At 39.6% G+C, this 27,831-nt stretch overlaps 1 long non-coding RNA gene across 1 annotated transcript; it reads left to right on the top strand.

The window, feature by feature from the left end:
• The first annotated feature begins 736 nt into the window (after window positions 1–736).
• LOC142039419 (uncharacterized) lies at window positions 737–23,025 on the top strand. Its single transcript, XR_012652879.1, has 3 exons — window positions 737–974; window positions 20,754–20,837; window positions 22,358–23,025. It is a non-coding gene; the product is annotated as an uncharacterized LOC142039419 (long non-coding RNA).
• Window positions 23,026–27,831: the final 4,806 nt, after the last annotated feature.

The following is a 27,831-nucleotide window of genomic DNA, read 5'->3' as shown; positions in this document are numbered from 1 at the left end:
AGAGGCAGGCAGTCTGCCTGCTTTTTGCAGTGGTCCTAACTTAGGCTTAGCTATGTGCACAGACCAAGGCAACCTAGACTAAGGAGTTCTCTTAAGTTTTTTTGTTTTCTTAGTTTTTCATGGTATGAAGGATAAAAATACATTACTGGAATGGGATTTAGGACCCAAGTTCAGTTTTTGCTCAGATAGAGATCCATGGTGACTATGAAAAAGCAAGTGGAGGCTGTAAAAAACAGTCACGAAGGCTGCGTTTACCCTTCTCTAGTGTGATTCATTTTAATAACGTTCCCAGCCTTTTAGATAAGGGAACAGCTGCAGTGTGCTGTGGCTGTCCTCCGCAAAAGCGCATTCCTTTTCTGTGAGTGCCCAGTGGTAGATGAGAGATGGTACATGTGTTAAGTCTAGCCCTGATGGAGAGTCAGCATTTGCCTGGACCAGGGAACGCTTCTTACTGTAGGTGTTGCTGATGCAGTGCCTCTAGCAAGTAATGACACATAAATTGCTTTCTGAACATTATGTAGGTTGATTCTCTTTCACCTCTGTGTTAGTCTGCTAATGTGGGCACCTGACTGAGGCTGGGTAAAAGGAATTCCCTCCTTCCCTTTTGTGCTTTGAACCTCTTAGGCGAGGTACCTTTTTTAATCTTCCCTATTTCTCCCTTTTACTTTGAAGGGAGCTTTTATTCAGTATCTTCATCAAGGTATTCTCTATTTTTTTTTAGGCCTTATGACTCGAATGTCTGACCACTTCAAAACTGAAGTGCACTGATCTTTAGAACAGCACTGTGAAGCAGGCAGGCTCACCGCCGTCTCAGAAAAAAAGGACTGAAGTAGTTCAAACGACTTCTCAGCAGCCGCACGCTGAATCTGTGGATGAGCAAAAACTCCAGTCCTAAATACCGTACCTTCCCCAAACTGTGTGTGGGGGGGGTGTGGGGTGTGGATTCGCTGGAAAACTCCGAGCTGGACCAGCCGGTGAGTAGTGTGGCCTGGATCTGGGCAGGGATATCGGGAGCTTGGAGGGTCTGTGCTGGTATTCGGGGGGACCCATGAGAGTGGGGTGCCCGTGGGACAAGTGCGTGAGTGCTGCGTGTGTGCGGCGAGCACCCAGCGGGACCGGGTGGCAAGAGGGTCCGTGCGGGTGCTGGGGGGATCGTCGAAGGTGCTGGTGCAGGCGGAGAGTGCGGTGTGTGTGCTGCAGCAGGGACCTTCTGCCTCTGCCAGCCCCAGAGGAGGGGGGGACGTGGCTGGGCTGAGTCCTGAGTGGGGGGCTGCTGGAGGCACCCCCTGCTCTGTGGCCGTCTGTCTGACTGGCCGTGGCCCTGTCCTCTGTCTCCGTGTCCGTGGGCTCCAGCGGCCGGGCAGGAGGAATCCCCAGGCCTGGAACTGCTGGAGGTGGTGGGCGCTTGTAACACCTCTTAACTTTATGCTTTTGTATCACTGTGTTATCTGGTACTTCCCAAAACTAACGATTTTTTTTCTCATACTGTCCTTTAAAGTTACAAAGGTATTATGCTTATGGAGACATCGAGCACAGTGATTACAAGCAGTATTTTCACTGACTAGTCCTTTTAGGTTCCTCCACTTAAATAAAAAAAACAACCATGTCCAGCTTAAATCACTTACAGTGGGTTTGAATCTTGTCATAATGTTGTAGTTAATAAAGCTAGAGCTCTTCCAGGGTGCATGAGGCCCTCAGTGCCCTGTAAATAAGGATTTCAAAAAAATGAGGGATGAAAAATTGTTTGACATTTTTGAAAATTTGGTTTGTGACATGGTTAATACCACACAGCACATGTAACGTGCCACAGAGGCCACAGCTCACTGGCTGAGGTGAGCTAACCGAGCAGAAACCACAAGGAGAGATTATACCCACAGAAACAGTTTATTACAAGAGAGCTGAAGGGCATTGGCTGTGAATAAGCTAGAGAAATTTATGTCATAGTTTAACCATCACTTTAAACTCCTGAAGCTGCCAAAAGAGGCATTTCAGCCTTCCCCAGATTACTTTTCCTGCTGCTGTGCTCATACAAACAGTTGTGCTGGACAAAGGGAGGTGATGGCAGAGGGGCAAGCAAAATAAATATTCCATTTTTAACTTGGACCAGTTTCTCTGCCTAGTTTACCACCTGGAAGCACAAGCTTTTCTGTTGGCACAAGTGAGGGGTTAATATAAGGATGGGAATGAATGGCTGAGCAAGGGGATAGGAATGGATCTCTTTATTCAGCTGGTCTATGCTGCATAAAAATGACTGCAGAATTATAGCATTGTAATTGCTCTGTGCATAAGTAGGAAAATGGATTTCCTCATAGTTCATAGCATAATTCTCGTTGGAAAAGCCTGCTGAAGGTTACCTAGTCCCAGCTCCTGATCAGAGAAGATCTTGCTTCAGCAGTAGTTGAAGTTGCTCAGGGCCTTCCTCAGTTGGGTATTGAATGTTTCCATGGTGGAGGTGACACAACCCCTTTTGGCAGCCTGTTCCAATTCTTAACCCCTCTTTGGAAAGAATTTTTTCCTTATGTCCAATTGGAGTTCCTTTTGACGACATCTCTTGTCTCGGGAAGCCCTGACCTGATCACTGTATTTCAAATGCAGCCTCCATAGTGCTGAATAAAGGGAAATAATTGACTTTCTTGACCTGATGGCTAAGCTTTTGCTAATGCAGCCCGGTACGTGGTTAACCTTTGTCACAACAGGGTACATTGCTGACTCACGTTGAACTTAAGGGCCATCAAGGTGGCTTCCTCGCTGGTCCTTTGCAGCAAGGCTGTTTTCTAGCCTTGCCTGTACTGCTGCATGGAGTTTTTCCTCTTACCTTGCAGATCACTAGCATGTGATCGTGTGAGATGAAATAGCAAAATGATTCAGAAAACTTTGAAACAGCCCATGTTGAAACTGTTTCCTAGAGTGGTGTCTTAGCTTTTTTGGGTCCTTGGAAATCTGCAGTTTGTTATCTTCCTATACCTTTCTCTCAGTCTAATAAGGTTCGCCTTACCACTCTTGCTTTCTACCCATCCATGATCCTTCTAGTTGGAAGTTAAGAGTAAACATAGTAACAGCAAAACATTTAAAAATTGAGAACATAGATGAGAAAGGAAAAGAATAAGAATGCAGAAACATGTCATACTTAGTTTTGCAATTATTAGGACTGTGGCACAGATAGTAGATTGTACAAACAATCAAAAAAGAAACTATGAAACTAGCGTATGTTACTAACATTAGAATAGTGTTGTCACATCAGATAAAGCTCTTGTAAAAGTACATTTTGTTCCCTTTGTAATCATTTTGCTTTTGAAATTACTGTGCATGAAACTGTGTTTAATCGTTACAAGTGTGACTATCCCTATACTGTTCAAATGCCTTCTCCTACTTCACTTTATTTCTTATCAGGAACAGCACTCCAAACAGTTGTCTCGGTATTCATATCAAAGCAGACAAATTTCAGACCTCTGAAGGACTGAATTACCTTATGTATTTTTGTTCATCACAGAGAACAAAAAACATACTTTCAAGTGCACTAGGTATATTTGTAGTGCCTTGCCCATTGCAAGGAAATTTTTCTACTCTAACGTTCTGCTTTGCTCATTCTTTCCTCCATTGTTATAATTGAATTCATAAAACAGTTCTTTATTTTTTTGTCTCATAAATGGAACATTCTTCAGGAACAGAGCAAGAATACGTGCACAGAAATCACTGAAGAGTCGCCACTATTGGAAAAATGCTTTTACTTTCAATAGTGGAATAAGTAGATTTAATAAATGATGACATTATATGAAAAAGAAAAATTTATTGTTTGCTCACCTTAAAACCACAAAGTTTCACCAAGCAAAATAATTTGGGAATAATTTATTTCATATTCTTTTTCTTATAATAATTTAAAGATAGAGACACATCTAATTTAGGTATCATTTTAAGGGGGAAGAAATTGTCATGATAAGATTCAAGTGTGAAGGTTAGATTCAGTAGATGCTCTATATTCTACAATACAGTAGCTCTGAGAAAAAGATCTATTGTGTCCCTTTTTTCAAGTTCTTGCAGCATGCTAAGAGTTTATTTTGCTATTATATCCATCTCAAACATGCTAAGAGACTACTTTGTCATTATATCCATCCCAAACAGGGTGAGATTGAGCCGCACCAATTTGAGAAATGGTGACAGTTAGAAAAGTTCATGTGGTTTGGGTTGTCTGTGAAGATCTCCCACCCATTTTGTTCCCAGTTTTTCTTTCCAGTTATGTAGAATAATCCGTGAAATATAATACATGCAAAATTTTTCAGAATAAGTATGACCAGTTTCATGAATAATTCATTTCTGTCTTGTATGACTTCATTATGTCATGTATAACTAGCACTTTGTAGTGTCAGACTGAAAAGCTACAAAAAATGTTTAACCTTGCAGTATAAATTCATAACTTGTAATTTGAAAAGTTACATGATACTGCACAAGTCCTAGCATTCTCAAGTGTGCTTTCCCAGATACCTTATTTAAGATAAAATAACGCAAGACTTAGAGCTATTTTTTCCACTCATAGAGGTCTGCTTTTTGTAGAAACAAATCATATATTTAATAATCTTCACTGGCCTAACAGCTCTCATAAAGGAATTACTTTCAGCTATTGGTCTTAATTGTGCAGGATAGCTAAAGCCATAGCTAAGTGTTTCATCAGTTATGTCAGATAAGAGAGCATAATATTACACCCATCTTCTAAGTAAGTGAGGAATCTCTGGCACTACGCAGAAACTAATGAGTATCGTTCCCTAACTGCCTAAAGGAACAGTCAACAACACAGCCGTGAGTTTGCTGTGGTTTGAAGCCTGGAGGGTGACATGGCTCATCTGGTACCTGCGCAACTGGTTAGTTGATTGTTCCAGTGGGAAGATAAAGGTTTCATTCAAGACTTTGTTTGCAACTACAACTATTTGGTTGTGTTTGTATCAATATTCTTTCATACAGTTTCATACGTGCTGACGAGAGAATGTGTTTCTGGAGAAAATGTTCCTAGAAGGATGATAAGTTGCATATGAGTCAGTTTGCCTTGGGATGTTCTCCTGCGGAAAAAGGAATGAAAGCAAGGCAGCCTTCCTCTTCTTGCATCTCTCAAACTACCCAAAATGACTTACAAGGTCCTGCCTTCAATAATAATGTAATCCACACATAGTGAGGAGATACTCCTAAGCACTTCATGTTAGCACCAAAATTAGGTGCCTGAAATTGCCCTTTAGAGATGTTTTGAAGCCCACACTTGTCCTTATTGAATATAGAAGGAATCTGAACACACACTTTAGTACTGCTCCCTTCTAACTTTAAGTTTGCGGCAGGTGCAAAGTAAATCTCATACTTGGGGTTTTTTTTCACAGTGTGAAATATGGTTTTCTAAAATTACTATTCATGGTTACTAACAGTTGCTCCTCAGCAGTATTTAGAATAAGCTCCATTCAGGGTCAACAATTTCATTACCTGGTCAGAAATTCAGTTAAGAGCTGTGTGTACAGATCCTCACTGACTTGCCAGTGTGTCCAGTAAGGAACAGAATCAGGATTAACTGGTAAATCTTAGCACTCCAGTGCCCTTCAGTTTCAGTGCTCGAAGCAGGCTTAAAAAAACTTCCTGGTTTTGTTTTAATTGCTTCATTTTTCCATCATGATCTGGAGGCGAGGAGAATCATAGGGATTGACATGGATTTGTTTTTTGGGTAAATAAGCTTTGTTTTGTTTTTTAAACTCTTGAACAGGGATTTTTTTCTTTCAAATACATATTTTTCCCTTTAAGCATACCATTATGTATATATCTCATGTATGCAGAGAAAAGATCACTGCACAGAAATGCAACATGAATGACATTTTGCTATCGTGTACCATCATGGTTTTAAAAATAATACGTTTGTTCAGATTTCTCTCTTCACAAACTGTGATCCAAGAGCAAGGCAACCTCATGACAACTAACAATTACAGGCAAAACATCTCAGAAATAGTCTTTAAAGGATGAAGCCTCAGGCAAATTCTGTTTCCTGTAATGTCAGAAGAAAAGTTAATACAAAGTAAGTCTTCAAATGAACAGAAACTAATTTGATACTTGGCAGTAGCTAAGGAAAACTTCTTTCTTCTTTAACGTTTTATTTTGTTTTGCTTTTCCTCTTTATACAGAGAGATTTTGTAGTTTTTTGCACTTCTTCATCAAACATTTAAGGCAGAAGAGTCTAGATAAGACAAGTGATTCATTGGGCTGGACTTCCCAGGTGAAAAGTGTATGTTAAAATTACATATGAAGAATGTAGATGGGAATTTTATATTCACCTATTCCCCACAACAGCCTGGCATGTGAGATTATGTGGGGATGCAAATTAGTTCACTAAATTCCATTTTCACAGTCCTTGAACCAGCAGTAATACTGGGAATGTACCTACTGCTCTTCTCCATTCAGTATGCAGGTCACTGTAAAATTGCTGGTTCAGAAGCTCCTCCTCTGGCCTGCCATCACCTTTTCATGTCAGAAAAAGTTGCTAAAGACATCAGTTCTAAACCCAAAGAGGACAAATAGGTGACTCTGCCATCATCCCTTTGTGGAGGGGTTAGCACAATGCTTCCTTAGAACACCTGACCTTGCAATGTCATTGCAACAAATTAATTCTGGCCTATAGGTAACATATTTGTGTAGATGTTGGCAGAAATTGGATGATTTATCAATCTCGTCCTTCATTTGCAATTGTAAATAGAGTATTGAGTAGGCAAGTTCTATTTTCATCATACAAATTGACTGTCTGGTACAGAATTATTCAAATACTAATCCTAATTTGCACCCAGTGCAATACTATTAAAGTCAAAGGGTAAAGCAGGTTTTTTGGCCTCACACAGCAATTGACCCATTTATTTTTCATTGTGTTCTGTTTGATGCTTTATTTATTAGAGAGTAAGGGCTGTACGTAGTCTGCAATTGTATTCCCATAGATGAAGAAGAAAATTTGAAGCCCTTTTCTGAGACAGTGTTATGCAATTGAGTACTGTGATCAGCATTCCTGAGGCATGGTTGTCACCAGTTCATTAATCTTTGCCTAGCCCAAGTTTTAAAGCTGTGGTAACTTCACATGGTCAATACAGATCTTAGAGCCTCCTTCCCCTTACTGTATTGCTGGAAGGGTTTCTGGTGTTAAGGATGTAGCTGCATAAAAGACAAAAAGTTTGGAACTGACTACTCATTTTTTTTGCGGAAAATGTATTTAACTTGTTATTGCATCTTCTTTTCTATCACCTTGGTTATCCTCCCTCAGAGTTTCCTTCTAATATTTGTTGATATCTGTATTCATTATTTACTTTAAAAGTTTTCAAACAAGCACCTTTGTGTTTTTTCTCATGCTCTCATCTCATCTAGGGCTTTCTTCTGAGTAACACTTGTGAATTCAGCTCATTATCATTCCTTGTTTCCTCCAAAGACTTATTTCTTTTACTGTGAAGTCTACACATTTTTGAAAATTGTTGGACAGCTTGTATTTTAGAACCCCACTGGTTTGGTTGACAAACATTTTTTCATTAGTTTCAAGTTTTCAATGCAACAACCTGCCCATATCCACCCATGTCTCTTTTTTTTAAGGCTTTTGATGACATTTTCTTCAGGAAATTTTTTGGTTTAATATTTTTCTATAGTGTCTTTCCCAGTATGATACCATGATAATCTGTGATTCTGTGTAATAATAATTAATTAGAAAAACACAAATGCTAGGTAGCAGATTTTTATAATGTAAGCAACATGACTGACTGATCCTGCTCTGTATATATGCTTTTTACATGCAAAAATAAGTAATAAAAATAATTGGTGGATTTTATTTATAGTTCAAAGGTTAATCCTTATCCCAACAGCTAAATACAAGTCAATAGCATGAGGGGAGACATACAAGCAAACTGACCAAGGTGAAGCCTGACACCTTAATTCCATTTTTTTCTTTTTCCTCAGTTTTTCTGGTCCTTCTTAAAGCCTGTCCTCTAAAGCAGTGTCCTCCTCCCCCACCTTCTTTCTCTCTGTCTCCATTATGGATTTTGATTTGAACTATAATATACAGGGACTCACTGTCATGAAGCAAATAAATGGAATCCTATAGAGCACTTGCCTACACACTTTACAACTTTTCTTGTTCATGAATTTGTATCTTAAATTTATTGTTTTAATATCTCAAAGTCCAACAGCTTATTAACTGCTCAGGCACTCAGAATACACTTTTTCTGATCATGTGCCACTCATTCTAATGGCTTTGTTTTTTGAAGGACCACTAAATCTTATAAGCAGAGGTTTAATTTCCTCCTTTGAAAGAAAAAGGAAAAAATGATGAAAGTACTTGATGTTGGCTGTATAGCAATGAGGTATTCATCTCTATTCCTGTCTATTGAGATGCTTTTCAGGCTAATAATGGGGAATTGATCATTGTAAAAAGCTATATTACAGCAACAAAAAATGACATATGCATTGCACTGATAGGATTTTAATATTGAAATCAATTTTTCATAATAATATTGTATGGGGAAGCATGAACTTTTCACTCTCAAAATGTATTTTGAGATTTTCAAGAATACTTAGTATCTCTAATTATTTCATGTAAATTATGATTCCCCTACTTGCATTGTTTAGTTAATAAGTACTGGAATTTTAAATTGACATTCTCTCACATTTTTTCATTATTATGATGAGAATTTTATCTTCTTTGGGCATTTATATTTCCATAGGTAATAAGCATAGTCAGTTGTTGCAAATATCCTAATTTTGAACTGTTTTCTGCAGGTTTTCTTTGTATAAAATTAATTACAGCACTTCAATAGTAGAATAGTTGGTGAGCATCAGGGGTGGGGTGAGGGGCAGAACAGAGGTGGGGAAATTCTAAACGTGGAGAATTAACTGAAGGAGGAGGAACCTGAAGAAGGACCTGAGCCACACAGATTGAAAAACTGTGTCCTGTAGTCCCAGGTATAAAAGTGTTTCAGATAGCAGGAGAACATGACAAGGTGGGCTTTTTGGTAAGGTGGTCTCCCTCAGAGGGAGCTCTTACCTCCGGAGTACGAGGATCCATCTCCATGAGAACTTTATAACAAGCAGGAAAAACTTTCTAAGTCTTAATTTTCTCCTGCAATAAGCATGGTAGCAGACAGGTTAGCACCAGCCCTGGCAAAGCATCACACTAGAAGAGGACGTACACATGGCGAGAACTATAGGTTTACACCGTAGCTCTTTACTATAGGTTTACACCGTAGCTCTCAGTGGAGGCAGGGACATCCTCACCAGGTGAAAAGCATTAGAAGTGGTGCTGCTCCCCACAGGACAGAACTAGTCTGGTCCGGATGTGGTTCCAAATTGACTCTTGCCACGTGTGGACCTCTGGGTTCAGCCTGGAGCAGCTGCTGCTCCTCGATTTGTGTGAACCCAAGCTGTTTCTATCTGAGTTTAGCTAGAAGTTTTGAAACGGGAAGATAAATTCAACCCTCCCTAAAGTTTTGGTGCTCAAGAAAGAGAGGTGGAACTAGGACGACCCTCTGGGAAGGGTATTTTGAGGAGAAGGTTCTGCATCTAGCTGGGACAGACTTTGCGTTTCCAACCTCTCTTCTGTTTTTCCCCTATCTGTACAATTAGATACCATGGATCATAGCAGGGAGTGCGAGTTGGGACACCAGTTGTCTCCTTTCCACTTAAGCAGAGATGCTTGTCACGTATGCTGGTGGCGTTCTGTACTGGGTGTCCACGGTGAGGTGCTGGCATTTGGGGGGGCTGCAGACACGGCCCCTGTGAGGAGCGGCCGGGGCTGCCCCGTGCCGGACACAGCCGGTTCCAGCCGGTTCCAGCCGGCTCCAACCCGCCCACCCCAGGGCACCGCTCAGCCCCACAGACAAGATGGTGGCTCCTTGGGGAAAATGTGCTCAGGAAAGGGTAAAAAGTGCTGCCTTGCAGTGAGGAGTGAGGAAAAACGTGAGAGCACCAGCCCCGCAGCCCCCCAGGTCGGTGCAGCAGGAGGGCAGGAGATGCTCCAGGCGCCGGAGCAGAGATTCCCCTGCAGCCCGTGGGGAAGACCCTGGTGGGGCATGGGAAAGGTGTGAGGAGGAAGGAGCGGCAGAGAGGAGCTGTTAGGGACTGACCCCCACCCCCATTCCCCATCCCCCTGCACTGCTCAGGGGAGGAGGTAGAGGAGTTGGGAATGAAGTAGTGATGTGGAGTCTGGGAAACAGGCAGGGTTGGGTGGGGGGCAGGTGTTTTTAGTTTTTGTTTCTCACCATGGTACTCTTTTTTTAATTTTCAATAAATTAATTTTCCCCAAGTAAAGTCTGTTTTGCCTGTGACAGTAACTGGTGAGCAATCTCCCTGTCCTCATCTCAACCTATGAGATTTTTCATCCTATTTTTTCCCCCATCCTGCAGAGGAGGGAGGTGGGGGAGCGGCGGGGTGGGAGTTTGGCTGTTAGCCACGGCTAACCCGCAACACCTACAACACAGAATTATACATGGTCTCTAGTTCTGTCACTGACTGACTGTCCATAACTTTTTCCTCTGCGTGACAAAGATGCAATTATACTTCCCTTGCAATAGTACCACAGGCATTAAGTAGCGATTGTCTATAAAGTGATACCTCCTTGTTACTCTTAATTATGCAGTGAGTAAACAGTATGTAGTGAATGTAATCGATAGTGAGTTGAATGTATTTTGTTAAACAATCAGCAATATCACAAACACAGACTTTAGGAAGAAAATATTTCAAGTAAAATATGCTGGGATGTACCCCTTGGTTAATGTCTTTTACATGAATATCGACAAAATTATTAGCCACTTAAGAGCAGTATGATGATTTTATTAATAAGAATTAATACCATATATTGATACTAATTAATAATGCCATTACAATTCTGATGATACCACTTCCTTTTTAATGATCAACCGAGCCATTATTTCCAAGGCATTTTAAGACACTTGCAAGATTAATTGTATTTAGGTGCAATTGCTATTTGTTCTGAGTAGTAATGGCCTATTGACTTTTTGAGATGATGACGAGATCAATGGGGATTTGGAGAAGATGAGTAAAGTAAGTCCACAAACACCGACGTCCTGAGGGACATAAATATCTTCACCTTTGCTACTTCACTTTATGCAGTCAGAATTAGACAAAAGCAGTTACCAGTCAGTGTTCTCTTATTAGCCTCTGTGAAACAAAACAGGGAGAGCTCAGTCTGCTTTGAACACAGTACTAACCCACTACTTGATTAGTATCAGGTTAACCTTTTTTATTGACGCCTTCTGAAAAAAAGAGTGGGGATAGATTAATAATGGAGACAGCAGCCGCTCTAGTCCTTTATATTCATGCGACTGGAAAAAGCATAGGCAGATGAGGGCTGCTATGCCAGGGCAACATATTTCCTCTTCCAGTATGTATTTCTGGTCTTAGTGTATATGGTGCGTCCCGTTCTGATGTGGGTCTTGGTTCTGGCACGTGTGGTCTCTGCCTTTTGTGCAGCAAGGAAATAAGCCTCAAAGATTTTATGGAAGGTTTTAGTGTTCTGGTGGAGAACTTAACAACTGAGAATCTTTTTTTCTCTCAGATACATAGAAAAGCTTCTGGTTTCAAGTGACAGCAAGTTATTCAGCAGCTCTGCTTACATTTTAAAATTTGTTAACTGCATGAACCCAAAGAGATCTGCAAAAGGGAGCTGAGAAACAAGCCAACCAGAAATCCCAGTAGCTTTTGTAAGTTCTGTCAGCTAGTTAGTCAAGGTCTGATGAATATGGCAATCTAGGTACGTGGTTATGCCTGAAAGTGTGGTTTTCATTATTTTACTGGAAACTGCTGACTAGAGTGATTTACTTTAAATAACTCCTCTGTTCTCCAGAAAACCTGTGGAAAAAAGGAAAACTGAGCTTTCAGGTCTGTTTCTCAAATGCTTCTCATCATTTGATATAAGTATATAGTCACATTATTTGTAGATCAAGTATTTATTTACTTATAAAAGTAAGGGGTTTTGCACATGAAAAAATGCCCATATATTTCAGTGGGTCTATTCACATCATTATAGTTATTTATGTGAACTTTTTATAGAACTGGGGCCTTGTGATCTCATCTATATCCATGTGCATAAGAGTCACAGGTTCCACCCTGAAGGGCTCTCAGGTGAATGAGTACGTGACAAAGGAAAATGTCTCCCTTTAAGACAGTCGTATATGTTTTCTGTAACATGCTGCATTAACTCTGTTTCACAAAGGAGCAGCTGCTTGTGTCAGCAGTTGAACTATACAGTTTTAGTGTGTCGTATGTAAAAGTACATCCCTTGATGACCTACTGATTTTGCTAGTCTACCCTGAAACTTGGGACACTGGCACTAATACCAGCAGTATTAACAAAAGTATCAAGAGTCTCTTTGTTTCAAATCTGCCTTCAGTTTTCTGTACAAATACCTGAAAATTCCTTCATTTACTCTCTGAGATTTAAACCAAGGGCAATAAATTTCTAAGAGCAAGTTGTTTCTTGTGTGAGACCTTTTTTTCAATATCTGTCTTTTGTTTCTCTGAAGTTCTGTGATAAAGAATAGAAAATATTCCTTTACTTGGGATTCTTTCTGTCTTTCCACCATCCCTTGCACCCTATACCTTAACAAGCAGAACTGTGCACTCCTTCAGTGTGAAGAAATATCGCCTATTAGCCATGAGTGTAATGAAGGTTTCTGACTCTGACTACAGGAAAGTGATATTGCTGACAGAATGGAGTCTACAAATCTGGGAGTTCTCCCAGGATCAAGCTTTCCAATATTCCTCTCTATCTTTACTCAAGATCAATTACATTTGATGAACCATCATGTTTCCCTATAATAGTGTAAATCAGTCAGCTGCTCCAGTACATAGGTGTGGGTTTGGGTATGTAAGATGGAGGGTTATTGAAGCCAAAGGAATTTTGGACATGAAATACAGAAATGGATGAGAGCATATTGACGTGGGGGTTTGGTAAGTATAGGAAGTACCAGCATAGGAAATGTGCTCCCTTCTTTTCAGAACTAGAGTAGAGAACTAGTACTTCTAAGGAGGACATGCTATTGGGGAGCCTGTAAAAGCAGCACAGTGAAGGCACCCAAAAGACAAACGATGAGGTTGGGGAATAGCGTGGTGCTGAGAAGACAGTGGTTGAAGGTAGGGAGATAGCGCAAAAAGAAAATGCAGAAGCAGCCCACAGTTCACCACTGTGACAGTTTCACATCTAAGGATTCTCCAGGAAGGCTAAAAGAATTCCTAGCATCCATGCATTTCTTCTGTATCATCTGCTTGCACAACTTGGCTCTCCTCACTGCCATTCCATTCCCCTGGCCACAGCCATACAGAAATCCTTGCTCTGCCACCTGCAGCTCCCTGCCAAAGCTACTCTTCCCTATCCCTTAACCTGTGAAGCATTTTCCAGGATGTGCCTCTCAGCATGAGAACCATCAGGTAGCTGGTATGCGAGGTGCTGGAACATACTCTTGAGTGGAAAAGCAGGGAAACAGGGAGCGTGTAGAGCTCCCCTATCTACTATAGAGGAGCTGCTTATTTAAAGCAGTGAAGCTATATTAGCAAGTTACTTGCCCTCATCTTGTTTTGAGCTAGCTTAGGAATCTCCCTGTGCTGCTGCACTGTATTATCTAGGCATACTCTGTCTAATCCCTCAACTGAGCACAGGGAGAGTCTCAGTGTGCTGTATGCACACAGTGCAATAGCGATGATTAGCCCAATCCTGGTATTATCAAATGGTTCTTCCTTGTTATGTTAGCTGAGTGAAAAGGAAGAGAGGCAACAACAAACGTTTGAATTTGCAGAGCTCTCTTCCAGGCATAAAATGTATTATTTGACATGTCTGTTAACAACAGGGTTCAAACCTGTTTGATCTTTGGCTAGTCCGGTATTTGGCACATGGTCAAAAAAAGCAAAGGCAAAAAGGAAACACAAAATTTTGTCTGAAGCAAAGTTGTCCCCTTAACCACCTGTAATTATGTACCTAGCAAGTAATTTGAACAATAATAGGCTGAAATCTGAGAGCCATGTTAAGGTTATTTGTAAAGAAAAATATTTATAAACATTGTGGTTTTAAAAGTGTGAATGTATTTAAATAAAGGATATGTACTTATAGTCTAAATGCCATTAAAGTTTGCCATGTAAGAATAAATATCCAGTTGCAATGTGTCAAGCACATAAATGAGAAGGATTGTCATGCATTTAAAAAAACTCCATTGTTCTGATGGTTCTGAAGTAAATGACAAAAATCACAGAGTAATTTGCATAACTTGGAGATTAGAAATGTATCCCTTTATCCTTATTAATATATTTGCCCTTCTTAATTATAAAGATTTGAATCTTATTTTAAAATAATTTCCTACAATATATTCTTGGGGATAGATGCTGCATGTTAATTCTGAATGGATTATTTGCCTAACTTTACAAAAGAGATAAATTGCTTCTATTTGATAATAGCCAATTTTTTAAAAAAGGATTTAGGATATCTGGCAAAAAAAGTGACACCTACATAGGAAAATGGTTCTCACCATAAGTTTAGTTGTTTTTATCTGTCATAGACCTTTACCTACAAAAGTTACATTTCTGTTTATGTCAGTTACACTTTCATGTATATAAAAAAATACACAACATCATAGAATTTCAGATAAACTTTTGCCTATGTTTGTAAAACTTTTAATTTAACTCAGTGTCAGTTCTCCTGTTTGTCAGTCTGTAACACAAGGATCTTGACTGATGTTTTCAGTTGTTGCTAAGTTGTGTTTAGTCTAAAGTCAAGGATTTTTCAGCTTCTCATGCCCAGCCAGCAAGAAAGCTGGAGGGGCACAAGAAGTTGGGAGGGGACACAGCCAGGGCAGCTGACCCAAACTGGCCAACGGGGTATTCCATACCATGTGACATCATGCCCAGTATATAAACTGGGGGGAGTGGGGGCGGGGGGATCGCTGCTCGGGGACTAACTGGGTGTCGACTGGCGAGTGGTGAGCAATTGCTCTGCGCATCATTTGTACATTCCAATCCTTTTGTTATTGCTGTTGTCATTTTATTAGTGTTATCATTATCATTATTAGTTTCTTCTTTTCTGTTCTATTAAACCGTTCTTATCTCAAGCCACGAGTTTTACTTCTTTTCCCGATTTTCTCCCCCATCCCACTGGGTGGGTGGGAGTGAATGAGCGGCTGCATGGTGCTTAGTTGCTGTCTGGGGTTAAACCACGACACCCCCCAGCCTCCTCGCTGGTGGGGCAGCATGAGAAACAGAAAATGCCTTGATGCTGTGTGAGCACTGCTCAGCAGTAACGAAAACATCCCTGTGTTATCAACACTGTTTTCAGCGCAAATCCAGAACATAGCCCTGTACTAGCTACTATGGAAAAAATTAACTCTATCCCATTCAAAACCAGCACAGCAAGCTTCACTGCTTTGAAAAGGCAGAAAAAGTCAGTGAACATCCAGTTGAAATCTATTATCAACATAATCCTTACACTGCTTTTGTCCCTCATTCAGTTATCTAGAGGTTCCATTTTAGCAGCATCTCTTTATCTTTGGTCTCTACAGACTTTTCCATCTTCTGGTGACAGAAAAATACCCTGGCTTCGAATGCAGCCATTCAACAATAAGAACTAAGTGTGGGTTCCATCTATATATCCTCTGAATTTCAGTGTGCCTGACAGTTAGAAATTGGAATATCAGAAATAACTATGGGAATTGGGAGATTAGTAGTAATATAATTTAATTGATTTTGTGATCTTATTTTATCCAGGATTTACAGAGGCCGCTATATGCCAATGATTAAGTGGATCTCTTTGCTGTTTTGTAAACATGTTTACTTTGTATTTATAGATAGAGTTTACTTAGTATGGACATTGGGGTTTTGTATCTGACAAGCCTTCATATATTTCTTTAAAATAATCCTTTGTTTGCAAAACAGTGTACTCATGATCTAGTGGTGTCCGCACGATCAAATTTTAATCTAGTTATTTTTGTTTACTCAGCTATTATAGCATATCAAAATGAGATCATGAGTAGAGCAATTATTTTGAAGGAAGGGGGTCTGGCTTTTAGAAACTGATATTGCATATATTCTACTTGTTTTTCAGACTTTTTACTAGCTTTGGCATCTGCCTGGACTTGACAAGCACAAACATGAATCAAATGACACGAGAAATAACATTCTTATTTGAGGGAGATAAGAAAAACAGAGTAGCCATAATTAATTTGTAAAGAACAATAATAACAATTTGTAGTCTTTTTCCCTGTGTGTGTGTGTATGTGCGTAAAATACTCCTTGTCCTGCAATTATTTGCATTCGCAGTGTGCAGTTATGAGGGATTGCTGGGTAGCACTGATGCAGAATGAGCCGACGTGGTGGCACATGTTGTTTGTGTTCGCCAACCTCCTCTTCGCTAGCTGTGCCTCATGCTGCCAGGCGCTTGCTAGCCGTGCTTGCCTGGTGCTGCCAAGGCTAGCTGCTAGCAACCTGTACTTGCCACTTTTTCCTTGCCAGCTGCTCTCAGCCAACCTTACCTTGTTCTGCGAGCTGCTGCCCCTGCCTCTTCCTTCCATCCCTTCTCAGCCATGGCCTTCGGCTGTGCCCACCACCACTGCCCAGTCCTGCCTTTCCCACCGCCAAGGCCTGAGCTGCTCCTCTCTCCACAAGCCCCCAAAGCCCCTTCATCTACCTAAGAAATAATTTATTCCCTTGGAAGAACGCTTTCCATGACAACTTGTGTCCACTGCAACAAGACTTGGACATACATGAGGAGGCAAAACATTTATGTGATCGTCAATGGGATACATGCATAGGCTGAGACTGACCATGAAGATTACTGTGTCTAGAGCAGAACGTTTAAAAAGAAGTCCTTTACATAATTTTTCTGTTATAATCTTTCATACATGTAGGTGCAGAAAACAGTTAAGCTATTTCTACAAGCTGGGAAATAAAAAATAAAGATTTTCAGTGTTTAGGAGGTTGTTGGGTACAGCGATGGCAGAAGCCACATAATTATACAGAGGCATAAAGCAAAACGAAATCAATGGAAAAAATGCACATGGACAACAATATGAATTTTGGGTCTTTCACTTCCAGAGTTTGACTTTCACAAGTGTTCTTCAGTAAGGTCATTGGATAAATTTAATCTGTATTTGCATTCCTAGTGATGATGAGGGCTTTGTTGACTGCTCCTGCTTTTCTGAGGAAAGAAAATTTCTTTCTAGTCTTTTAGGAAGGCAGATCCTGGTTAATGACATCTGCCAAGTCTTAAAGTTTTTTACATTATTGGCAAAATGCTGTATGGCTTAAGATATGAAACACTTTTATTTGAACTCTTTTCCTCTGCTGGATTCTGTCACTCATCACTCCTCACTGCATCACTATTTTGTATGATATATGACAGCATTGCTTTCCCTGACAAAGCAAAAGAAATGAAAACTGAGAAAAAACCCAGCAAATATGTCACATCCTTGAGGCAGAGCTGAAGGAAACCTTTCAGAAACAAGTTGGTCACATTTAATTATTCTAGGTCCTTCAAGATAAAATCCGTCATATTGTTATGTTCTGAGGTTATCGATGTCTATTTGTTGAGTGCACATGAAAAGGGAACTTTTGGATTTAGCGTCAAAGGACACAGGTTTAAGAACGTCCTGATCGATGCGCTGAGGTTGTTTGATGCAAGTCCAGAAAAAACATCAATTGTACAATTGATGAAGCCCATACAGTGACTGGTGAGACAAATTGTTCTGCTGGCAAAAGAGAAGTTCGGGTCAGAAAGGTCTACCCCAGACATTTTTTCTTATGATATTTCATTTTCAGCTTTACCAGCCACTTGACAAGTTAAATTCCCTTTGTGCTGTTATAAAATAGTGAGTTCAAAATGAAGATCTGGAATCACAGGCAAATCTGGGCAATTATGTAAAGTATTAAAAACCTGCAGTTTCATAGCCTGTTGTAACATACTGAGGTCAAATGGTTTTCATGAAGACAAATGGTCATCCCCGTAACACACGCGAGAGAGAGCCTTGCAGACTGGCCGTGGGTAGGTGCCACAATTTCCAGTTCTAGATGACATCTATAAAATACTTCATACTGTAATGTATTGTTTGGGTGAATTCCAGCTGGAAAAGATTGAAGTCAGCTGAAAGCAATTACAATATAATTGCAAATAGAATTTGTACTTTGTGGTAAATACTTGTAAATACTTCTTGTGTTCTTCCTAGCTGCTCTTTCTCCTGTCTCTCTTTATCAGATACAAATTATGAGAGGACAGAGACCTCTTTCCCCACATCACAGGATGACTACATGGGTCTTCCTGTCTCCTTGCATCTGTGGGTGAAAATTGTGTTACCTTCTGAGTTGTGTTTTGTTGCCTTTCCTTTGCCACATGGGAAACAAGGAGAAAACAAAAAGGCTGCAGCTGACTGGTCCTTCTCCAAATGGGTTCATCTATACTGTTAGTATTTAAGTGAGGTAAATTGGTTCCTGCTTATCTCCAGCCTCTTAGGGTTTGCTTAATTATCATGATATCTGACACTTGACTGCACTACATGTAGGCATCAAGTTTAGATTTCCTTTCTATACATTCAGGAACCTTCATACCTTTCTATGTATATATTTATTGGCTCTTAGGTTTGTTTTTTCCCTCTGGCTTTGCTATTTGCGGTATCCATTTTCTTACTTCTCTCTCAGCCTAACTTCACGCCAAATCCCATGTTGTTCACAGCATACATAGAATACACAGAATAATCCTTTTTAGAAATGGGTCAGAAGGCTATGATGACCTTCTCTTCCTCCTGCTCAGTTTTGTCACGGGTCTTACCAAAAATTAGCAGATATCTCATGCCTAGACATGACAGCAGTTAGAGAAATATCTTATTCATTAACTTAAGCTAAGAAAAGCGACAGGAAATAGTTTTTTTCCTCTGGTCGCTTTTGTCCATTCGTTTTTGGTTCTTCATCTTTGTTGTAGAGATATGTCCTGGCCCCTGTCTGGTGCCTGCTGCGTGTCAAGGTCTCTCGTGACCATCCAAATGGCAGAGGACACAGCAGTGAGAGAGAGGGCAGCTCAGCTCTTGGGGAGAGTGCCCCTGGCTCTTAGGACCTTGCAATTTGAAACTTTTTTAGAATTAGCTTGCACTGAACAGTGGAGCATCCCCCTTTCCCTCCTAGGTCCCTATGTGAAAATTGCCTCATTGGGCAGTACACTTATTGAACTCGGGTGCTTCCTGCTCTTTATGCTGTGCATGGTCCAACGAGGTCCAACAATCATGACTTGTGGATGGATGAGCCATTTCTTTTTGTGTTTATGCTATTTCTGCAGTAGAGTTTAGGTAATAGGTTGTACAGTGACAAGGTTTATGAGGAACACGGAAATCAGATATCACTATGGACCTGTTACCAAAATCAACTCTATTTTAAGCTGAGGAGGCTTTAAACAAGGTTCATCTGCTGGAAATCAGAGAGTGGAAGAGGGAGTAATATTCCCATGTTAGCTACACATAAGATAGCATAAGCTGGCTTGTCTCCATGCTGCTGTGTGAAGGCTGAGTCCAGGGGCAGAGCAATGCTGGTCTACAGGGAGGCAGGCAGTGGTGTAAACAAGTGATAGTTCATGTGTCCTGGAGCTACAAAAACCCTAGACACGTTGGAAAGTATGGGGATGGTTGTGCCTTCCCCCTATACAACTATTTTTGCCTCTTGATAGGACTTTGATGGGATATTTAGCTAATTCTTCCCACTCCCCACTGGGGAAAGCAAATGTGCTGTTGCATCTACTTAAATAAACACACTCAGTAGGACAATCAAATAATTAGAAATAGAGAGGTTGTTTGGGTTGTTGGGTTGGTTTTTTTCTTGTTTAACAGCGTATAATGGAAATGCAAGCACAGATAGTATCTTTAATTGCCAATTTGAACTGCACAACATAGTGTCTGCTAGTCTTATCATGAGTTTCTTCAGGCTGCCATTTCCAGGGGATTGTGTACTACCCACCCTGCTGCCACCAGACCACTAGCTGTATTTCAATATTTAGTGTTTTTCTTATATATAACACTGAGATGTAATGAATGCAACACCACAGTTGTTTCAATGGTGCTTATAGGCTGCTGAAATCACAGATTATTCTTCTGCATGAACTCTGATCATTCTTTTAGACAGTATGTTTTCAGATGCCATCTTTAATTTGTGATATTAATACTGAACTTCATCACTGTTCAGTGGTTTTACTGAAGTATTTACATATAGATTAGTGAAATAATTTTTTCTAGAGTATTGAAAGCTCTCCAGGCCTAATTGGAATCATAAACTTAACCACAGTATCTGTATGACATGAATATAATTTTTGCTTATGAAATGGCCTTGGAGGTTTACTTCCAAAACAAATTGAGTGTATTTCCTCTGCCTCATACATTTAGCTCTGACTACTTGGGGAATGATTCGGCAAGTGAGTGTTTTGAATGAGCAGCGGTGAGTGTATTCTGAGAATTGTTTTTTTCCACATCAGCACCTTTTTAAGGAAGATGAACTATCTCAGTGAGTTTTACCAAAAATTACATTTTAAAATAATGAACTAATTAGTTAAGACGTGTATTACTTTATTATGTAAAAAGAAACCTTTCCCAGAGTGATAGCTTAGCTACATAAAGTGCCCTTTCATTTTATATTAAAATGGAAAGATGGACCTGTTATAGAATACTTGGACCACTACTATTAATTATCTGATTTGAAGATCACCTCTGGCTGTTAAAAAGATTTATATTAATCTGTACTTGATAGATTCAGAAGGATTAAAGGAGTGAAGGAGAGCGAATAAAAAGAGAACATCTTCCTGGCTTCATTGTTAGATGACCTTGTGCCATGGTACGTTTAAATTGCTTACTTCCTATAACTCTATAAAGTTCTGTGTTTTCATTTTCTGGATTAGATTGAAGTGTCAACTGTTTTTGATGAATTACACTAGTAATATATGTTCATGTTCTTCTTTGCTCCTTTCTTTTTTATTTATATATGTCCAGTATAATTTAGTTCACCTAAAAAAGCTTTCAGGAAAATTTTTTTTTTTTAATTACAGTTTTAGCAAAGTATTTTTTTTTCAAATGCCTTTAACTTTGTTCTCAAGAAATAAAATATATGTTCAGCTGTTTAAAAAAAACTCAAATGAAAAGTTTATGTCAAATGTCCTGGTTTTCCATGTCCTGAAATTCAGTATACTTTGTAGAAAAGAGAGTTATGCAAATAAAATGGACAAGTTATTGCAATTAGCGATTTAAACCTTTATCCTTTAAATTGATCTATGTGAAAGACTACTGAAATCAGAAGGTCTCCTTGCAAGAGCAAGAGTTTAGCCTTACCTTCAGGACTGGGGTCTTATTTATTTATTGCTGAAAGGTTCAGAGGGGAGGAGAAGGCTTTTAAGTACTTTACTTCTGTTATTGAAGATTTGCACTGATGCAGAACTTGAAAGAACAGCAAATTAAATCACAACACATTTATATACAGTATGTGTGATACTGACTGGAATTATAAAGGACTGTACATACATACATTGGTTTATAGCCTCACATCAGAGGGGACAGAGATATCTTTAGTCAAGTGTATTTTGTGCTGATTAAGTGAGATCAATAGATCTAAGTTACACTGTTAAATCTATATTTTTTCAGGTTAAGGTAGTGTAAAGGCCAACAGCTTCTCTGTACATTAGATAGCCCTGATGTGTTAAACTGCAGTGAACATTTTTTATTTGTAAGCAAATGAACAAAATAATTTAGTATAACCATCAATAAAGTACAAGTTTGGATTTCTTCTTAACATTGCAATTTAAAATGAAGAGATTTGGGATGTTTTGTCTGAAAGAAAACTCCCATCTGAGACAAACGCTTATTGTTCTGAAAGAATGGGGTGAACTTGGAGATGTCTGAGCACAGGAATTCTATTGTTGCAACTTTGACCAGTGTGACAAATACTAAAAAAAGCTAATAAAATACATCCAAATATTTTATATATATTTTACATATTTCTTCATTTCAGAACCTGTCATGAGGGAATTAATTGCACTATACTATACAGGGGAAGTGGTACATCATAATATCTGCTGTAGATGGTTCTCATCTTTTTCCCTAGTGGATGTTTCCACTAGCTCTGTTCCACACAAGAGTGTGCGCATATACTACAGCGAGAATAAAAACAACTCCAAGTTATAAAGGGTTAAGCATCAGAATAAGTTTTTTATCAGCGCTTACTGAATCACATTAATATCAAGGGCTTTTTGTGTCTTTGCTTGTTAAACCAATCCATGATTTCTCTTGTGGCTTTACGTGACATCTCTTTTTTTTTTTTTTTTTTTTTAATCCCACTGTGTGCTGCACCATCATCTCAAACAGAACTGGAGCTGCAGTTGTACTTCCACTATGAATGGTGGTAAGCATGTACTTGCCCTCCTATCTGTTGTTTCCAAATGCAACATTTGATTGAGTGGAACAGTTTCTCAAATTATACAACCTTGCTCCTATTGCCACCTGTCATTTAACATTGTTGTTGCTATGGCTTTTGCTATGTTGTATTTTGCTTTCCAAAACTGTATAGAATCTTGAATGAAAAACTTGGAGAAAATCTGCTCAACAAAATGAGACATCTAAACAGAAGTCATTAAAAGAATAACACTGTCCTACAGAGTTTATTACTGTGGTTCAAACATAGGAGTAAATTAGGAGATTTAGTCTTCTGCTCTTAGCCAGAGATTTGCCATTGCTGACTTCACTGATTAATACAGGAGTAGTGTGATTTTGCTGGCTATTTGTCTATTGTTTTGATCCTTATTCCAATTGTTTTAAATTACAACCCTAGTTTTGGGGCAGAAATAGGTGTCACGGAGAAAACATGTTTACATGGGAAGGGTTGGCTCTAGGAACATCACTTTGGGCAGCTTGAAAGCCAATTGCTCTGTTCCTAGGAAGTGAGTTAATGAAGTCCTATAAGACTCTACCAAGTAGACATGAAAGACTGTTGATCCTAATGCTGCAAGCTATAATACTTCCAAGATATTACAAGTCCTCCGACCTGAATCATCCTTGCCTTATTTTGGTAGTATCAGCTAAGATTGTTATCTGGGGGATGGAGAAGGGAAGAGGCCAAAGACTGGCTGGGGGAGGAAGGTCTCCATAGATATCCTCAGTTGTTTAGTGGAAAGACAGAAAGAGAAGCATCTTTAGAAGAAAGTTCTTAACAAGGGCCCATATCAAACAGTCTCAAGTAATATTGAGGAATGCTCCCTGGCATGGCAGCTTAACTGTAGGTATCTATCATTTTTCAGGATGCTTCTTGCCATGTTTTTGGCCCAGGCAAACTAACTGTTTCTCCAAAAATTCCCAGGCACAGTTCAGAATCTGTGGGACCATTTTCAACAGAGAGTTTGCATGCAGCTGTCCTGTTTTTGAGGGTCAAAGAGTTTAACAGCATGGAGGTGGGCCCTTCTGCACTAGGTCTCAGCATCAAAAAATGTTCCCAGAATAAATTATCTATTCACATAGGTGTAGGCTAAGTTACCTCCTGGACAAAATAAAAGGCATCTGAAAGTTGAAGTGTTAAATCACTTAAGTAATACTGCTTAACTATGGTGATGGCATCACAGGGCAAGAACAAGCCTCTAGAGTCATCTTCATCCCAGGATTTCTGTCAAGTTGTTTGAGAGCTCTTGAGTAGAAGCCAACAACGTCAATTTTAGGAGTGATAAAGGCTGTAAGTTGATAGGACAGATTCAGCATCGGAAATAAGGCACTAAAATGTCAGCCATAGTAAAGAAACAAACCCAGTAGAAATATAATTTCAATGGCACCAATGCAGTGACTTGAGATCCACAACAAACCAAGCATAATTACACCCAAAGTACGTTTCCCATCTTACTGATTGTAATGCCTGACCTAGACTGAAAGTGCAAATGTATCCTGTCTAGAGCTGTAAGTAGCTCTTCAAACCCAGCACTTCCTATATTTTCCAATTTCCAGCTTGTGCAAAACGGAGGTGGAAGAGGCAACTGCCTAACCATCTTGCAGTGTCTGCTAAGGATGATATGTAGTTACTTCTAAGGATGATACGTAGTTACTTCTAAGGATGATACGTAGTTACTTTTCATTCACCTGGGAAAGGTGGAAGGCTGTGGGAAAACTCTGTGAACTTACCTGTCTTAATGTCAGCTGGGCTGTGAGTTGGGGCAAACAGGATTGTCTTTTTCCCAGCGTGTTGTAAATGGAGAAAACTTTGTCTAAAAGCCAATTGCTTTGTTTTTTAAGCCTTTTGGTAATAGTAAAATCAGCCATGAGGAATGGGGCTTGAACCAACTCATAGTATCATGCTGCTTTGCTTTCACCCTGAAAACCTGCTGCTTTCTTTGCAGAGTTTTTCTTACATATGCTAGGGATATACTCTGATATTAGTCTATTTCTATCATCTTCTACCATCTTCATTTCATTATTTGCTTGCACTTTTTGTATCTTTGCTTTCTTTTATCTTAAATTAATTGTATACCTTTTCTGTTCTCCCTCTGCACCTGAAATTTTACGCTGCTTATGTATCTTTTTATTTATCTCTCAATATCTTTTTCAATTCTGTGTTTATTTGCTATGCTGTTTTTCTCCTCCTAGTGTACATATTGTTGGATAATGCGCATCACCCTTGGATATGCAGTAATTGCTTTCTGAACAGTTTCCATTTCCTCTGTGTCCTTCCCTCCTCCCACTCCTCCCATTAGACGCTTAACCCACTGGATCCTCTCCAGCACTTCCCCATTCTTCTACGTTCAAAGTCCTTGGGGGTTTTTTATTCCTCTTGCAGGTTTAGTCTGCAGTAATGAATCCAACTGGATTATGGTCATTAGTGAGTCCTCCACCTCTATCTCCTAACAGCTGCACTGTTGAAAGTCAGAACTTTCGTCTTTCTTGGCACCTTTTAATACATTGAGGATATAGTACATGACTGTTGCTTGATTTATTTCTCTCATTGTGTCCCTGTTCCTGCGTGTCTGGGTAGCTGAAATCTCCTCTTATTAGTTTTGACATTTTGCTATATCTCATAATCTTCTTGTTCTTTCTGATCCTATTTTTTCTGGTTTATATCCAGTCCATACTGCCACCTCACTCCCCCTATTGTCTCGAATTTTGAGCCATGATGAACCTTTCAAACAACTGCAAAAACTTTTGGGTTCTTCAAAGTTTTGCCCTGTTGTAAAGAGAGAGTTTTGAACTAAGCCATTACAACCTGAGTGGTGTCTGGCTTAGCAGAGTGCATTTTCCCACCTGTAGCTCCCTCCCGCAGCATTCTCAGCACTCTGCCCCCAAATCAAGCAACTAAGTACATGCTTAAGTTCAATCATGTGAGGAGCACCGTTAACTCAGCAGGACTACTTACATGCTTAAAGTTGGCACAGGATTAAACGCTTTGCTAAATCAAAATATTGGAGCTGTGATTTTAATGCAGCTTGGTTAATGAAGACTATACATCCCTGTGATATGAAAGGTGCAGAATAACTCATTCTGGTAGACTCTTGAGTGTGAAGGCAGAAAATTCAATGCCACATCTAGGTCTTAATAGCGTGTGTGTCTGTGAATTTGCATGCACACACACAATTGTAGGGAGGACAGCACTGTATTTGAGAATATCAAGCAGATTGTAAAAGCAAAGGTAAAGAATCTGGGCCTTATTCATTACCTGTAGATGCAATAAGAAATTCCCATTGACTTTAATAGGCACAGTTTGGGGACTAAGACAAATCCTGCAACAGCATTTATCAAACAGCTCCATACCATGGACACATCTCTCACTGCAGGTTAACTTTACCATGTCTTATACCTATGTACAAACTTTACAGAGAGCAGTAGGTTGAGTTAGTCGTTCTTCTGGATTGTCTTAATGCCTGACAAAATATTTAATGAAGAACGTATAAATCATCTAATTTTCTTACCCTTTATCCTATCTCCTGCTTAGAGTCTTTAAACATTACAGTGATAATCCTACTGAGCATTTAAATAATTATGTATCAACCCCTTTCCATCATAGATGACTTAGCAAATAGTGGGTTTACCTATTGTATTTCAGTTGTAGGGTGAACATTGTCAAAATTAATATCCATATGAGACAAGGATATTTATTCTAATCTGTGTCTTGTAGTTTTCAATAATGTTTTAAAGAAAATTAAATCACTTCTGAAAACTGAATTCTCAGGGTGAAATTACATATCGTCATAGCCATGATGTGTCACATTCATTTTGTTACAAATGAATATATCAGCTTAGATTTATTTTAACATGGCTTATGCTTTCCAAATTCAGGTTTTAAAGGTTCACTCTGAATAGTATTTCAGCAAAATGCATCTGGAGAGACAGTTGGATCTCATTTATAAGCATCTCTCACTTTCTGCCTTATGCCATAATAAATGTTCTTGACTGTAAGATTTTAGATGAGATCAATTATACTTCCCGCTTATCCCCTTCTCTGCTGGCAAGTCTGAAAAAAGACGATTTCTTTTTCACAGCCTTTAAAAAGGGAGGACTCACTTGACTCATTTTTTAAAGTAGATCATTTAATATTTTTGGAATTACTGCTTGAATTCCATCTGTAGGATGGCATTTACTATAACAAGCAAAATAAGAACTGCTCACATCACAGCTTCTTTCTTTCACTGCCAAGAACTATTTGCCATATCAAAGACATTTGTCTCCAAAGTTTTCTTTTTTAATATGTTATAGTTTTTAATGGTTATCTTTGGCAGGTGATTATAAAAACCGAATTCCTAAAATGTATGAAGAGCTCTAGATCCAAAGTATCCCTTTATGATCTTTGCAAACAATCCTGGCTCGGGGAAAAATGTTTAAACTTTGTCTTTAGATTAAATTGCTTAAAGTATATGCCATTCTTTTTAAAGTGATGTAATTTACACCTCATGGCATAGTAAGAAAATGCAGATGCAGACATTTAATGTTTGCCAGCCTTAGTAAACTTGTAACAGAGGGAAGGAAACCTGTGATGGACAGGCATTTTGTATTAAATGGACAGACATTTTTGCCTTAAACATTTCTTGGTACAATGGGTGCGAGCTTCATTGCAAGGTTTCCAGGCCTGCAGAGGCTAGACTAAAACCCACAGCAATGGTGTTAGCCCCTGCGGTCTGCCTGCAGAGGCAGGAGTGAATGCCCTTGCATCCCGTGGTTTTGGTGCCCACAAACTGCTACCTGCGCACATGCAAGGATACTAGGGTGTTGACCTTGGGGACCGAATCATCTGATACAACCCCGAAATCGTCTGATACGACCCCAAAATCATCCCTCCCCCGCAACCACGTGGGACACACCGAGCCTGTGCAGAACCAGACCACACCTACCCTTGCCTTGCATCACACCCACCATGCATATGTATGAAGTTTCTTGGAACCGGGCACAGACTTTGGAACTTGGGCTGTATAAAAATGGTACCATCCAAAGCTCTGGGTGCACCCTACCGCCAAAGACTCGAGGAACATGGACCACCACCAAAGAACTGAAGACTGAGGACCGACCAGACGCTGTGGATCCGTGGTGGTGACTATTCTTGCAACTCTATCCCAAATGCTTGCTTGATTTCTGCCTTTTTATTCTATTCTATCCTATTGCTACTATTTTCTACTTTTGATAATAAAATCTATTTTGGGTGTACGGCATTTGACCCTATCTGTGTCTTAATCTCGCTCTTGGGATCATACCGAAACCTCCCTGATATTGGATTGGGACAAAACATCAGATCCTTTGGGAAGTACCAAAAGAGATTTCACGTCCACAGAGGTCAGGAAGAAGCTCAGTGTAGTGGGTCTGGCTGGGATGGAGTTAACTTT

Source organism: Buteo buteo, chromosome 14 (genome assembly GCF_964188355.1).
Source record: "Buteo buteo chromosome 14, bButBut1.hap1.1, whole genome shotgun sequence".
Lineage (NCBI taxonomy): Eukaryota > Metazoa > Chordata > Aves > Accipitriformes > Accipitridae > Buteo > Buteo buteo.
This window is presented reverse-complemented; position numbering and strand designations above follow the sequence as displayed.